This window comes from Myotis daubentonii, chromosome 4, assembly GCF_963259705.1.
Source record: "Myotis daubentonii chromosome 4, mMyoDau2.1, whole genome shotgun sequence".
NCBI lineage: Eukaryota > Metazoa > Chordata > Mammalia > Chiroptera > Vespertilionidae > Myotis > Myotis daubentonii.
Window position 1 is genome coordinate 103,897,126 of NC_081843.1, and position 12,992 is coordinate 103,910,117.

A 12,992-nucleotide genomic window follows, 5' to 3' on the forward strand; every position below is an offset into this window, starting at 1 on the left:
AGTTAGGATTGTGTGTGTATGTGGTGGGCAGTGGAAGGCTCCTTCTTTTTGTCTTTAGGTGTCTAACTTAGTGATGCTCAAAGGAAAGTTACTTCTAGAATTGAAAATTGCCACAATCTTTTCTTCATTTGGTGGTCAAATACAAGAATACTAAACCAACATTTGCTGAGTCCCTGCTGTGTGCCAAGAACTGGCCTTCACAACATCCCTTTGAGATTCATAAGTCGGTCACAGCTCTCTTGGTTGCCATTGAAAGGAGCCCAACTAACTGGTAGACAAAAGGGAGGAATGAATAAACTGTCCCAAAAGAAGTGGTCCACTGGACCCCAGGACTTCTCTCTCTCCCCATTCCGAAACTCTGCTTCTCTCTGCACATTAGCTTCATGCTACCAGACTAGCTCCCTCCATGTGGCTGGAGAAAAGGCCACTGATAGCTCTCAAGGTCACATCTTCAGCCTCACCGTTAGACAGGCTGAGAGTGATAATCTCTTGTCCCAAGTTAAAAATTCCCAAGAGCCCTGGCTGGTGTGGCTCAGTCTGTTGGAGTGTCGTCCTGTACACTGAAAGGTGGTGGGTTGGATTCCCAGTCAGGGCACATACCCAGGTTTCCGGTTCAATCTGAAATCAGGGTGTGTACAGGAGGCAACCAATTGATGTTTCTCTCTCACATTGATGTTTCTCTCTCTCTCTTTCTAAAATCAATAAAAACATATCCTCCGATGAGGATTTAAAAAGTAAAATTCCCAGGGAAGGACACTTAATTGGTTCAGTGAGGTGCCCATCCCTGAATCAAATGATTTTGCCAAAGAACTAGGATCTGTAAGAGAATGGACACTGCCACGGAACTACGTTATGGAAGCTGAGAAAAAACATATCCCATGAAAAGGGGAGGACAAAACAATAGTTGCCCATCCTATGTAATTAATATGCAAATTGTCCCCTCAGGTGGTCATTCAACCGGGAGTTCAAAGGGGAGATAGACAGTTTGGCCGCTCGCTATGACGTGTGCTGACCACCAGGGGGTGGTGTGGAACATGGCAGGCGTCAGCGATGTGGCACTGACAGCAGGCAGCAGTGGAGGTGCTGCCGGCCCAATGGGCCCCGATGAGAGTGGGACTGCGGTGGGACGGGTGGAGCAGGTGAGCAGGCAGCACCAGGCCAAAGTGGTTAGCCCCCAGACAGGGACCAGCGGTGGCAGCAGGGGGCGGGGCCACCGCCCAGCTCCCAGGCGCTGGGGGAGAAAGGGCAAATAGCAATATTAAAACATTTCTTCCAATTATTTTCCTTTCGATGTACACGAATCCGTGCACTGGGCCACTAGTTATGTTAGAATTCTCATTGTTTTCAAACAAGAATACCAATATTACATATAGAAATATGTTTATTTGCCACATTTTATCCAATAAAACCAATGTTAGGACTGGTACAGAATTTCAATATGAAAAAAATTTTACTTTGCTCAAAAGAGATACTTAAAGGTATAGCATACACATGTTCCAGCCTCGTGTGTGTGTGTGTGTGTGTGTGTGTGTGTGTGTGTGTGTTTACTTTGTCATGAGGATACAAGAGTAATGCTGGGTTTCATATAGCAATAAAATGAACAAGAGGGTATAATTTTTTGAGCACTACCTATCACAATAACAAACTAAGAACAACAATAATTATGTCCAATGAACATCAATGGCAATCCTGTGAGATAAATATTATACCAGTTTCACAGGTGAGGAGTTCGAGACTCACAGCTGATAAGTAACTAGCTCTTGGCCATACAAGTAGAAGAAGAATCAGAATTAAAAGAACAGGTCTGTCCTACTCTAGGCTTCCAACTGATAAATCTCATTATTAGCAGCTACCCTCTTAACACTGCCATTAAACTCTCAACTTCTTACTGTGAGCCCATATTTTAATAGGAACTCATGACTTTTCAACAGTTTCACAGAACTGCTGCTGAACATCAGCCAGTGAGCAGGTCCCTACCAGGGACCAGACCCCATTAGAATTCGCAGTTGGCACCAGCCCTGGGGCTGCAAATTGGGTCAGAAAGAGGCATAGTCTGACATTTCCTCATTCTGCCAACCCAAAGAAAACAATGAGACATATGCCATACATTTCCCTTTCAGAGGTCTCCCTTTCCAAGCAAAGTGTGATTTATGAACTGCGAAGGGTTGCAGGCAAGTTGGGAAATACTAGGTTTCTCTACTATAAGATTTCTGGGTGCCTTTAATCTATAAAAATGTGTTGAGTATAAGAGGGGAATATGGTCACCACTGGTGTCTGTTTCTCTAAGAGGCCATCTCACTTAGCTGGGCTGCCCAAACATGCACACCACAAAATGCTGAACCATGCAAGCCCCATGGACCCCAAGGATAAATGAACCAACAGGTCCACCCTTGGAAGTAGAAAAGCATCTAAATTGGCCATGGAACCTCCAGGTCTAGAGGATCCAGTAGCTTAGGAATTTCTTGAACTATGTGGGATTTCCCAGGTAAAGCCAGGTCACAACAGGCTGGCAATGAATCCCATCCTCTGAGAGTAGAAGCCGGGCTGACCCATGTGAGCTCATGGGCTCGGCCTCAGAACCTCATGGGAACTCTGAGGCCATAAACAAGCATTTTTAGGAGTGGATTTCTTAATGTTCTTGCCTTTGAGATACGGTGTAGGGGGCTACATGGTGGCCCCCTTCCAAAAGATATGCCCCTGCCCTAGTTCCTAAAACCTGTGAATGTTACCTTATTATTATTATTTAAAACAATTTATCTTAAGTCTGTCAAGATCTTGCTTCCAGGTATATCCTCTATTTGGCTCAAAAACATTTTTGTAAAAAAAAAAAAATGTTTAATGGTCTTTGCTGATGTGATTAGGAAATCATCCTGCATTAGCCAGATAGACCATAAATCCAATGACAGTTGTCCTTATAAGAGAGAGGCAAAGGGAGACTGAGACACAGAGGAGAAGGCCACATGCAGACAGGGGCAGAGATGGCAGCCAATGAAAGCTGAGGAAGCAAAGGAGAATTCTCCTTAGGGCTTTTGGAGGCAATGGGGCCCTGCCCACACCTTGACTTCAGACTTCTCATCCCAGAACTGTGGGAGAATAAACTGCCTTGTAAAGCCACCAAGTCTGTGATAATTTGTCACAGCGGCCACAGGGAAGTTGCGTTCACCACCAATTTAGACTTCAACATTGACTTGCTGGCTCCAGAGGCTGTGGCCGCATCTCCAGTTTCAATCCCCTTGGCCACACTTGGCCTCAAGGGCATGTTTCTCTTACTGTTGAGCCTCTTGAAATATACATTTCCATCTGATATTTTGGTTTCTAACCTGACATTGTGTAGTTGCCCTAAAGGGAAGCTCTTCCTTAGAGGTTTCATCTTAGATGCATGGATCCCAAAGGAACCTTCAGGGATTATCTGGCACCTCTCACTCCTGTATTGATGAAAACCACTAAGCTCTGAAGCTGAACTTCTTGTGTTATCCTCTTGTATGTCTTCATTATCATCGGACATTTATTTAGGGCTTATTCTGTTGCATATGCTATCTTAAACCTGGAAGATATGCAGGTCAAGCAAGTGAAAGACCTGATCCCTATCCCCAAAGAACATTAGTAATGAATTAGGGACTTCTGTCTAATTCCACTGGGAAAGGATCCTTTTAACAGCCTCACTAGGGGAACCCACATACTTATTACTACTGTAACTGCTTAGATGGAACTTCAAAGTCTAACTATAACTTCTGGATTTTATAGGCTTTCTGGACAACAAATGGTAAGTCCATGAATACAGATACGTGTTATATTTGTGAAGTCCTCCATCTCCCTTCCTCCTGGCAACGTTATCTGCCTCTTTTTCAGAGAACTGCTCCTCCCTCACCCAAACACACAGTTCTAGAGGAGCTGCGAGTCTCCCCACTGGCCCGCCCCTATCTGAAGAACTTGACAGGAAGTAACTCGTTCAACACTCAGCACTCAGATGAGTAGCAGCTGAAGAGGAAAAGGCTCACAGGAGAAACTCTGAATTTCCATCAAAAGGTGCCCCTGCTCCCTGTGTTTCTGAGTTTAGATGGGTGTTTAAACTTTCCCCCTTACTTTCCCCTGTGTGATGCTCCATGTCCCACTTCTTGGAGGGTAGGGAGACTCACAATTGTGTTCCTACCCTGCACAGTGCCTAACCCCCTTGTTAGTAAGACCATGGAGACCACTCCCTTAATCTAACCTCAAGCTAGTCATTGAGAGACTGAATATGCAAATGGCCCTGGCTGGTTTGGCTCAGTGGATAGAGCATCAGTCTGTGGACTAAGGGGTCCCAGGTTTGATTCCAGTTAAGGGCACATGCCCGGGTTGTGTGCTCGATCCCCATTAGGGCACGTGCAGGAGGCAGCCAATCAATGATTCTCTCTCATCATTGATGTTTCTCTCTCCCTCCCTCTCCCTTCCTCTCTGAAGTAAAAATATATTTTAAAAATATATATGCAAATGAACAATGGCCAGACCATATGACAACAGAACTCTGACCCACAGCCTGCTGTAACCAGCCCACAACCAGACCACAACCTCTGCAGCAACTGGCCCAGGATGGCCAGCACTTAACTGTCAGCTTCCTTTATTTTTGACTTGGCTTCCAATTTAGGACCAACTGGGGAAAGACAAATGTGCTCCCCTAACCAATCACATAGGATGCCCCTCCCCTTCTAGTCAGCTGCCTTTAGCTTCCCCAGGCCAACAGCCACCAAGCAGTACATTTGAAAGCGCCCCTTTTTCCACTGTGAAGCTTTCCCCACTCCTTTCCTACCTTTGAGCCTCTGCCAAACAGGAGAGGGTGGCTGACTCCTTTTGTACAGCAAGCACCGAGTAAACAGACTTTGCTTGTCTCATTTGGGTGGTCTTTATTTCAACATCGTTTTAGTTTTCACTGGTCCTTAGATCTTTCTATAGTGCCCTGCCCACCCCTGCCCTTCAGGTAACCTTCATCACTCTGGGCCTGCCCCCCTTCCTCAAATCTGCCCTATTTGGACAGGAATGACTTTGCCCAACAAGCATCAGCTTTTTCCTGCAGTGACTCATCAATTTCCTCATCAGACCACTGTGTTCCACGGCAGGTGAGATCTCCAATCACTGCCGTGACACCCACAGAGCCTCATTTTAGTCCCAGTACTGGGGAGCAGTTGCCATAGGGATAGATGCAGCAGGCGGCTGGGAGAGTGGCTCACTGCAGCCAGCCCACGTCAGGGAGAGGCCAGGCCTGCTGCTGGTCCCTGCTGATCAACACCCACGCCCACCTCTTTCCACCTCTACCCTCACCTCCTCCCACCTCTACCCTCACCTCTTCCCACCTCTACCCCCACCCCTCCAGAGCGTAAAGGGGTTTGGGCTGGGGACTATAGCACATCCCCCACATTAACTGCTAATGGTTGGCGTCACTTGGTTGTGCAGCTTAGACTGTGTTGCTTAGCAACGAAATAACAAACAACGTAAATCGAATCTCCATTGAATCTGCGTGAAAGGCTTGTTAACATGGTCGCAATCTCAGTGCTGCAGCGCCAAGGTGGGGGCGGGGGTTGGGGGTGGGGGCGGTCTAAAGCTTTTAAAATGTAGGATTAACACATGCTGTCAAAGTGCACAAAGCCTACGTGCAATTCTTTGTAAATTGTAACAGCACTCAGGACCGCACAGACTTCCCTCCGGCCCTCCCCGCTCAGTACCCACCCCCACAGACATGACTGTGTCTTCATTGCCCTCAATTTGTTCTGCTTTTGAACCTCATCTGAATAGAATCAGGCAGTAAGGGCCTTTTGAACCTCATCTGAATAGAATCAGGCAGTAAGGGCCTTTGTGTCTGATTTATTTCACTCATCACCACAGCCGTGGAGATACCCTTATTGTTCTTTCCAGCTACACACGCAGCAAGCCTCCCTGCATTTTTTTTTTTTTTGCCGTGTAAGATGTATAGGTTCTGGGGGCTATAAGTGGACATCTTTGGAGTGCCATCAGTTCTCTCACAATGTGTTTTGTAAATAATGAACATAAAATATTTTGGCAATAAAAAAAAGTGATCACAAGCCAGCCCCGCGTGGCTCAGTGGCTGAGCCTCGACCTATGAACCAGGAGGTCACGGTTGGAATCCTGGTAGGGGCACATGCCCTGGTTGTGCCCAGTGTGAGGCATGCAGGAGGCAGCGATCAATTGTTTTCTCATCATGGATGTTTCTATCTTTCTCCCTTCCTCTTTGAAATCAACTTTTAAAAAGTGGTAAGAAAGACGGTGTGGAACAGCTGCCCTCTTGCTCATCCCTGCAACTCTAACGGGCATCTGCCACCAGCTCTGGAAAGCACCCCTGCCACTTTGGCTGGAGGGCAACAGAGGGAGCAACTTGTGACCAGGTGGCCCAAGACAGCCCCAAAGGCAAGTCGTGAGGGTGTGTGTGTGGGGGGGGGGGGATAGGGGGGCAGGGGAGAGAATGGCTCGGGACTGGGAAGGGGCAAGATGTTCCCTATTTGCCTGTCCCTGCGATTCCTGCAGCTGGCACAATTTTTAGAGGCAAAACCAGGACACCGCGGGGCGCCGGGGCGCGGTTTCCATTCGAGTAGAAGGATTGCAAGCACTGGGTGCCGTTGGTATTGCACCCCTCTCGGAGCATCTCATGCACGCAGCGTCTACACAACTACGCCGCTGTCTCCCTTCACACCCACCCGCTGCTCGGTGCACCCCCAGCCTGCCCTGCCCACCTCGCCCACCCCGTGGGGCCGGGTCCCTCGTGATCCCGCCGCGCCCCCGCCTCTCACACTAGCGCTTGGCCGCCCCGTTTCTGCTTTCTCCGCGACCCCCGAACCCCTGCTGCTCGGACACTCGTATTTGCTTTTCTCCCAAACAACAACACTGCCCTTTCTCAAGCCTCCTGTCCCCCGCCACCCCTTTGGTTCTGAGCCAGGTCTCGCTGGGAGAGTCGGACGAATTCCGCTGACTCGGCACCGCGTGTTGGCGCTCCCCGTTTCCCTCCCCGCCCTCCTTCACCCCCAACCTCCGCGGCCCCTAAGGGGCATCGCGCCCACCCAAGGACACCCCCGTCTTGGCCCCTCCCCCCTGTCCCCTCCCGCCTCCCGCCTCCCCCCTCCCCCTAGCGATTCCGGAGGGACGGGATCCAGGTGCCGCGTGCCCGGTGGCTGAGCGGGCCGGTGGCCGCCACCCTCTGCCTCTGAAAAGCCCTCTCTGGTCTGGGGGTTCCCTTAGGGTTGGTTTCAGGATCTTCTGGGGCCTCTGGGGAGTATCTCTCGGGTCGCGGGGGCACCGGCCCTGGCCGCAGGTGGCACGACCTCGGGGCCAGGGGCTCCCCACCACCTCCTGCGACCCCCAAAACTCCACCCACCCGGTTCGCAAGGGGAAGGAGAGGAGAGGGAAATGGAGGCTTGAAGAGAAGGCAAGGCCAAGCGCTGGAAGCGGTTTCCTAGGCGTTTTTTCTTGCACCTGGAACAGAAATGATAGACAATGTATGGGCCTCTAGCTACCCATTGACAGTGCTCAAAGGACATTTATTTTTTAACCGCTTTATTGAGCTGTAACTCGCATATCATCGCATTCGTCCACTTAGTGTGTAAATCAATGGTTTAGTATATTCACGGGGCTGCGCAGTCATCACCACAGGGAATTTTGGGCCGTTTGCCTCTGGAAAATCAAGCCATTGCCCACTTCCTCCTCACCCACCACCCCTAAAGGAAATCACATAATGTGATATTCTGTGGCTGCCTTCTTTCACTTCGCAAAATGCTTCCCCAGTTCATCTATGCTGTAGCATGTATCAGTACTTCATTTCTTCCTTTCTTTTTCTTTTTTTTTTATCACCAATAATATTCCATTGTTTGGATATAACACATTTTGTTTCTCCACTCGTTAGTTGATGGACATTTGGGTTGTACCCACTTTTTTGGATATTTTGAATAATGCAGCCATGAATATTCATGTGTAAATATTTGTGTGGACATACGTTTTCAATTCTCTTGGCGATATATTTGGGAGTGGAATCACTAAGTTTTATAGTAACGCTAAGCCTAACATTTTAAGGAACCATCAAAGACCTAATTTTAGGTATTTTGGAAAGAGGGGGGTGGGGCCATTCAAAAAGCAATGGAATGGATCTGCAACCCAGGTGTTGACGAAGAGCCTTCTCTACAGACAGCCTACTCTCTGGAGACTTCTGGGAGCAATTGCTCACTGTATTGAGAGGAGTAGATAGGGCTCAGGGAGGGCTGGATCCAGGGAGGACCTTCTCCTCCCGGGGAGAAGGGAGACGGACATCCCAACTCCCAGCGATCACCATTCCAGAGGCTGTACACACAGAGAAGTCCACCGGAACACCCAGCGGTGACTGGTTGGAGTGGGGGCTCTGGTGAGAGTGTCCGGGGAGCACGGCTTTACAGCTGAAACAATATTTACCTCGACATCTGAGAGACTCTACAGCAAGGAGCAGGGAACAGCATGGGGTAAAGCCCAGCCATGGGAAAGTGCTCCGTGAACTGAGGGGGATGGCTGCGGTGAAAAGAGGGGGATGGGAGTGAGGGAGACAGACCCAGGAGGGTAAACGGAGGCCTGGCTTCCATGCCAGGGAGTTTGGATTGAACCTGTAGCCACGTTCTTCCCAGGGAGTTCTTGGAATGAGCCCAGATGGCAGATGTGGTCAGATGTCTGCATGGCCCTGGTCCCCATCGGCATTGCCTGAGCGCCCTCTGTACTGCCGCGGTGTGGCAGGTTTGGCTCCCTGCGGTGGCAGAGGGCCAAGTCTGAGCTGTGTGCACAGGGGTTGTTAGCCTGGCCTTTGTACCTTCTGCTCCAGGGACCTGCCAGGCTTCCAGCTCCAGTTCAAATTTATGTTCAGGTTTGCCCACATCTTCTTGGGAATTGGATCCTTTCATAATTGTACAACATTGTGAAATGTTTAGACATCAGGAAACCAGAGGGAGTTGACATAGAGTTAGATAACAATAGAGCATTTTAAAATAGCTCATGGATTCCATATCACTTTTCTCTTCACTAATGGTGAAACTCCCCATAAAGTCCACAGGGTCAGATTGCTCTGATTCACCTACAAGTGGTTTCCGATAGTTTTAAGACAAGGATTAATTATATCAAAGCTGGAATGATTATGAGCTTCTGAACCAAAATGTATCTTTAGCCTAATTTTATTGTTTGCAGTTTCAGAGCCAAACATTAATTTAATTAATGTTTATATGAGCAGTAAACATCACTAATAATAGTGCAGTGCATTGTTAAAGTTGTGACCCCCCAGCGAATGGTGTCCCTGAGTCCTCACTCCCTTGCAAGGTGACTTTGCTGCTCCTCCCTAAATCAAGAGGTTCAGCTATTTCTCCGCTCCTTGACTCTGGGCTTGATTTGGCCAATGGAATGCAGCAGAAGTGACATTGTGTAACCTCCAAGACTAGGCCTTAAGTGGTATTATAAATTCCATTTTTAATCTCCTGGAGCACCCAGAGACCAGGTGGAAGAGAAGCCCAGTGGACAGCCAGACCAAGGCTCCAGACAAGTGAATGAAGCCATCTAAGACTTCCAGCCTCAGCATTCCCACCAGCTCTCAGAGCCAGGGGAGACCCACAGAAACTTGAGAAACAATATGATGTTACTTTAAGCCACTAAATTGTAGGGTCATTTTTTATGCTACAATAGATAACAAATGCAAATGGTATCCTAAATGGTAACAGTTTTTATTATAAAAACTGACCTCATCTCTAAAAACAGGTATTTTCACACTTTTCAGAACAGTAAGGTAGTGTTTTCACCTTTGAAATAAAGAAAGTGGAGTTGTTCAAGAACGTCTGTGAGCCCAGCGGGAGTGGCTCTGTTGGTCGAACATCGTCCCATGAATCAAAAGGTCACCAGTTCAATTCCTGGTCAGGGCACAAGCCAGGGTTGTGGGCTTGATCCCCAGTATGATGTGTGCAGGAGGCAGCTGATCAATGTTTCTCACATTGATGTTTCTTTCTCCCTCTCCATTCCTCTCTCTCTGAATTTAACAGAAACATAAAAAAGATTTAACGAAAATAAGAAAGTCTGTGAATTTAAATTTGAATGCCAAAGTATAATAATGTTTAGCCATTTAAAAACAATACAAAACTGAGGCATTTTATTATTCAGACTAAGAGCTAGTTAGGGTGAAAGAAAAAGAAATTGATAAATGAGTTCATTGATTGCTTCTCATTTTGACCTTATCGGTGCTTTGCTTACTTCTAACTCACAGAAGTTTGAATCTGTCCTCCGTTGCATTTGGCTTTGAATAAGCAAAATTGTGCTTTCCTTTCTGCACCCTTTCAAGGCTACTGCTTCCCTCCCAGCAGCTCTCTCCACACTGGTATACAACATGCTCTCTTCCTGACATCATGGCCTTTTCCTTTTTGAGACTTTAAATTAAAACTTATCCCCCAATATCAGGATTTGTCCTTTTCTTTGCTCTTTCATCGAAAACAACAACAACAACAACAACAAAAAAAACACACAAAAAAAACACATGACTGAACAATACACCTTTTATGGGTTCTCTTGAAATTAAGGAATTGATAACAATGTATTCCTCTGCTCTCAGGAATACTGGGCAACGGATACCTAGAGAAAAAGGATGAGTTAAGAAATTACTATTTAGACTTTTGATACTGTTATTTTTTTTTTAAATATATTTTATTGATTTTTTACAGAGAGGAAGGGAGAGAGAGAGAGAGCCAGAAACATCGATGAGAGAGACATCGATCAGCTGCCTCCTGCACATCCCCCACTGGGGATGTGCCCGCAACCCAGGTACATGCCCTTAACCGGAATCGAACCCGGGACCTTTCAGTCCGCAAGCCGACGCTCTATCCACTGAGCCAAACCGGTTTCGGCTTTGATACTGTTATTTTATATATTTAAAATTTCTGCCCCGCCAGCATGGCTCAGTGGTTGAGCATCAACCCAAGAACCAAGAGGTCACAGGTTTGATTCCCAATCAGAGCACATGCCCGAGTTTCGGGCTCAGTTCCGAGTGGCAGTGGATCAATGATTCTTATCATTGATGTTTCTATTTCTCTCCCTCTCCCTTCCACTCTGAAATCAAGAAAAATATACAGTGGGGCCTTGACTTATGAGTGTCCCAACTAACAAGTTTTTCGAGATATGAGCCATCTCTTGGACGATTTTTTGCTTTGAGTTGCGAGCTAAAATTCGGGTTACAAGCCAGCTTCAGATACCCCACCGCTAGTTGGCGCAGCGAACATCACAGTGAATGCCACAACATCAGCCCAGCACTCAATTCATTGTAATGGTGAAAATTGATTTGACACAGGAGTAATTTGAGTTACAAGCTCCATCACGGGACGAATTAAACTCGTAAGTCAAGGCCCCACTGTATTTTAAAAAATTTACATTTCCATACTGTAAATTTTTTACTTCAGTGCACAATTCTGTGTATTTCAGCATATGTGGAAATATGTGTATCCACCACCACAATCAGGATCAAGAACCTTTCATCCCCCCAGAAACTCCCTCCTGTGCCTTGTATTATGAAACCTTCTGTCACCCCCAGCCCCTGGTACCCACTAGTCTTTCCTTTCCAGAAGTTCATATAGAATGTATCTTTTTAAGACTGGCTTCTTTCCATCACCCATCCATGTCTGGGGGTGTATAAGTAATGTGTTCCTTTTTATATCTGAGTAGTATTCCATTGTATGCATGTATCACCATTTGTTTATCCATTCACTCATTGAAAGATGTTTGGGTTGTTTCTAGTTTGAGGCAATTATGAATAGAGCTACTATAGATGTCTCATTTTAATTAAAAAAAAAACTTTATGCTGTTTATTTAAAAACTACTTTATCAGCAGACATATTAAGCCATAATTTATGATACTTTGACATTTATTTAAAGCGCTTATTCTAGTAGTTTGGGGGGAGATTAAGTGAGCATTTCCTTTGCATTATCACTTTTATTAGATAAATATCTTTTGTAAAAAAAACATGATTTGATATGTCCCAAAAACAGTGACAACTCAAGACAAAGTAAGATCAAATCCATATAATAGATACAAATAGACTAAAGTGGTAGCTTGGAACAGACCAATTTTACACATGATCTGAAGGTGGCGAGATAAAAATAAATTTTTGTTTTAATTTGATGCATTTTTGGTTTGACCTTAGAAAGTACTCAATATGTTGGCAGCTAGAAATTGCATGGATTTGTTGATAATGTGTGGTTTTGGGTACAGAAAAACTGTCAGATGTTTATTTTGGCTTTACATTTAATTTACAATATGTGAAAGTTACATGTCTTATCCTTATTCTCTTATTGGTTATTAAATTGAGGTTACTGTGTGCTCTCCCTCCTAGGAGCGCATCCGCGTCTTTCCCCACTTTCCCCCCACAGGCGTGCACCTCCTAAACTCTAAGGGCCTTCAAGAGACTTGCAACCAGGGGAGCTTGTCCCAGGCTAACCCCCTGAACCTGTCCCCAAGGCCCCCTGTTCACTCATTCTCCAGTGAGCTGACAGCAGTCCTGCCTTGGTGGGCAAGGAGAGCCCCTCACGTGGTTTCAAAGCCCAGGGCTTCAAAGAAAACCACCAGGAAACCTGTGTCTGTTAGACATGGAAGGCCTCCTGGAGGAGCGGGAGAGGTGAATTGTGTCTTAGGTCAACAATCAAATGAAAACCTCAGGGTTATGCCTTCCAAGGCAAGCCCACACCCTTCCCGAGAGTGTACCCACAGGAAATCCTATGTGTTAGAATGTATGGTTAGTGATGAAAATGCATAAATTAATAAAACATTATTGCAACATCCCATCATGATTTAATAAATCCTATTGACGCAAATCATTTCATCCATTTAATAACATGGTGTTATTCTTAGCAACTAGATATTGGTTTAAAAAATCACATTTGATTAAAGCAAGCACATCAAGTCAGAATGTGGGCCTTTCTATACGACAATGACTCAATTTTTAGATGAGAAGAGCGATAAGAAAAAATAAACTCTC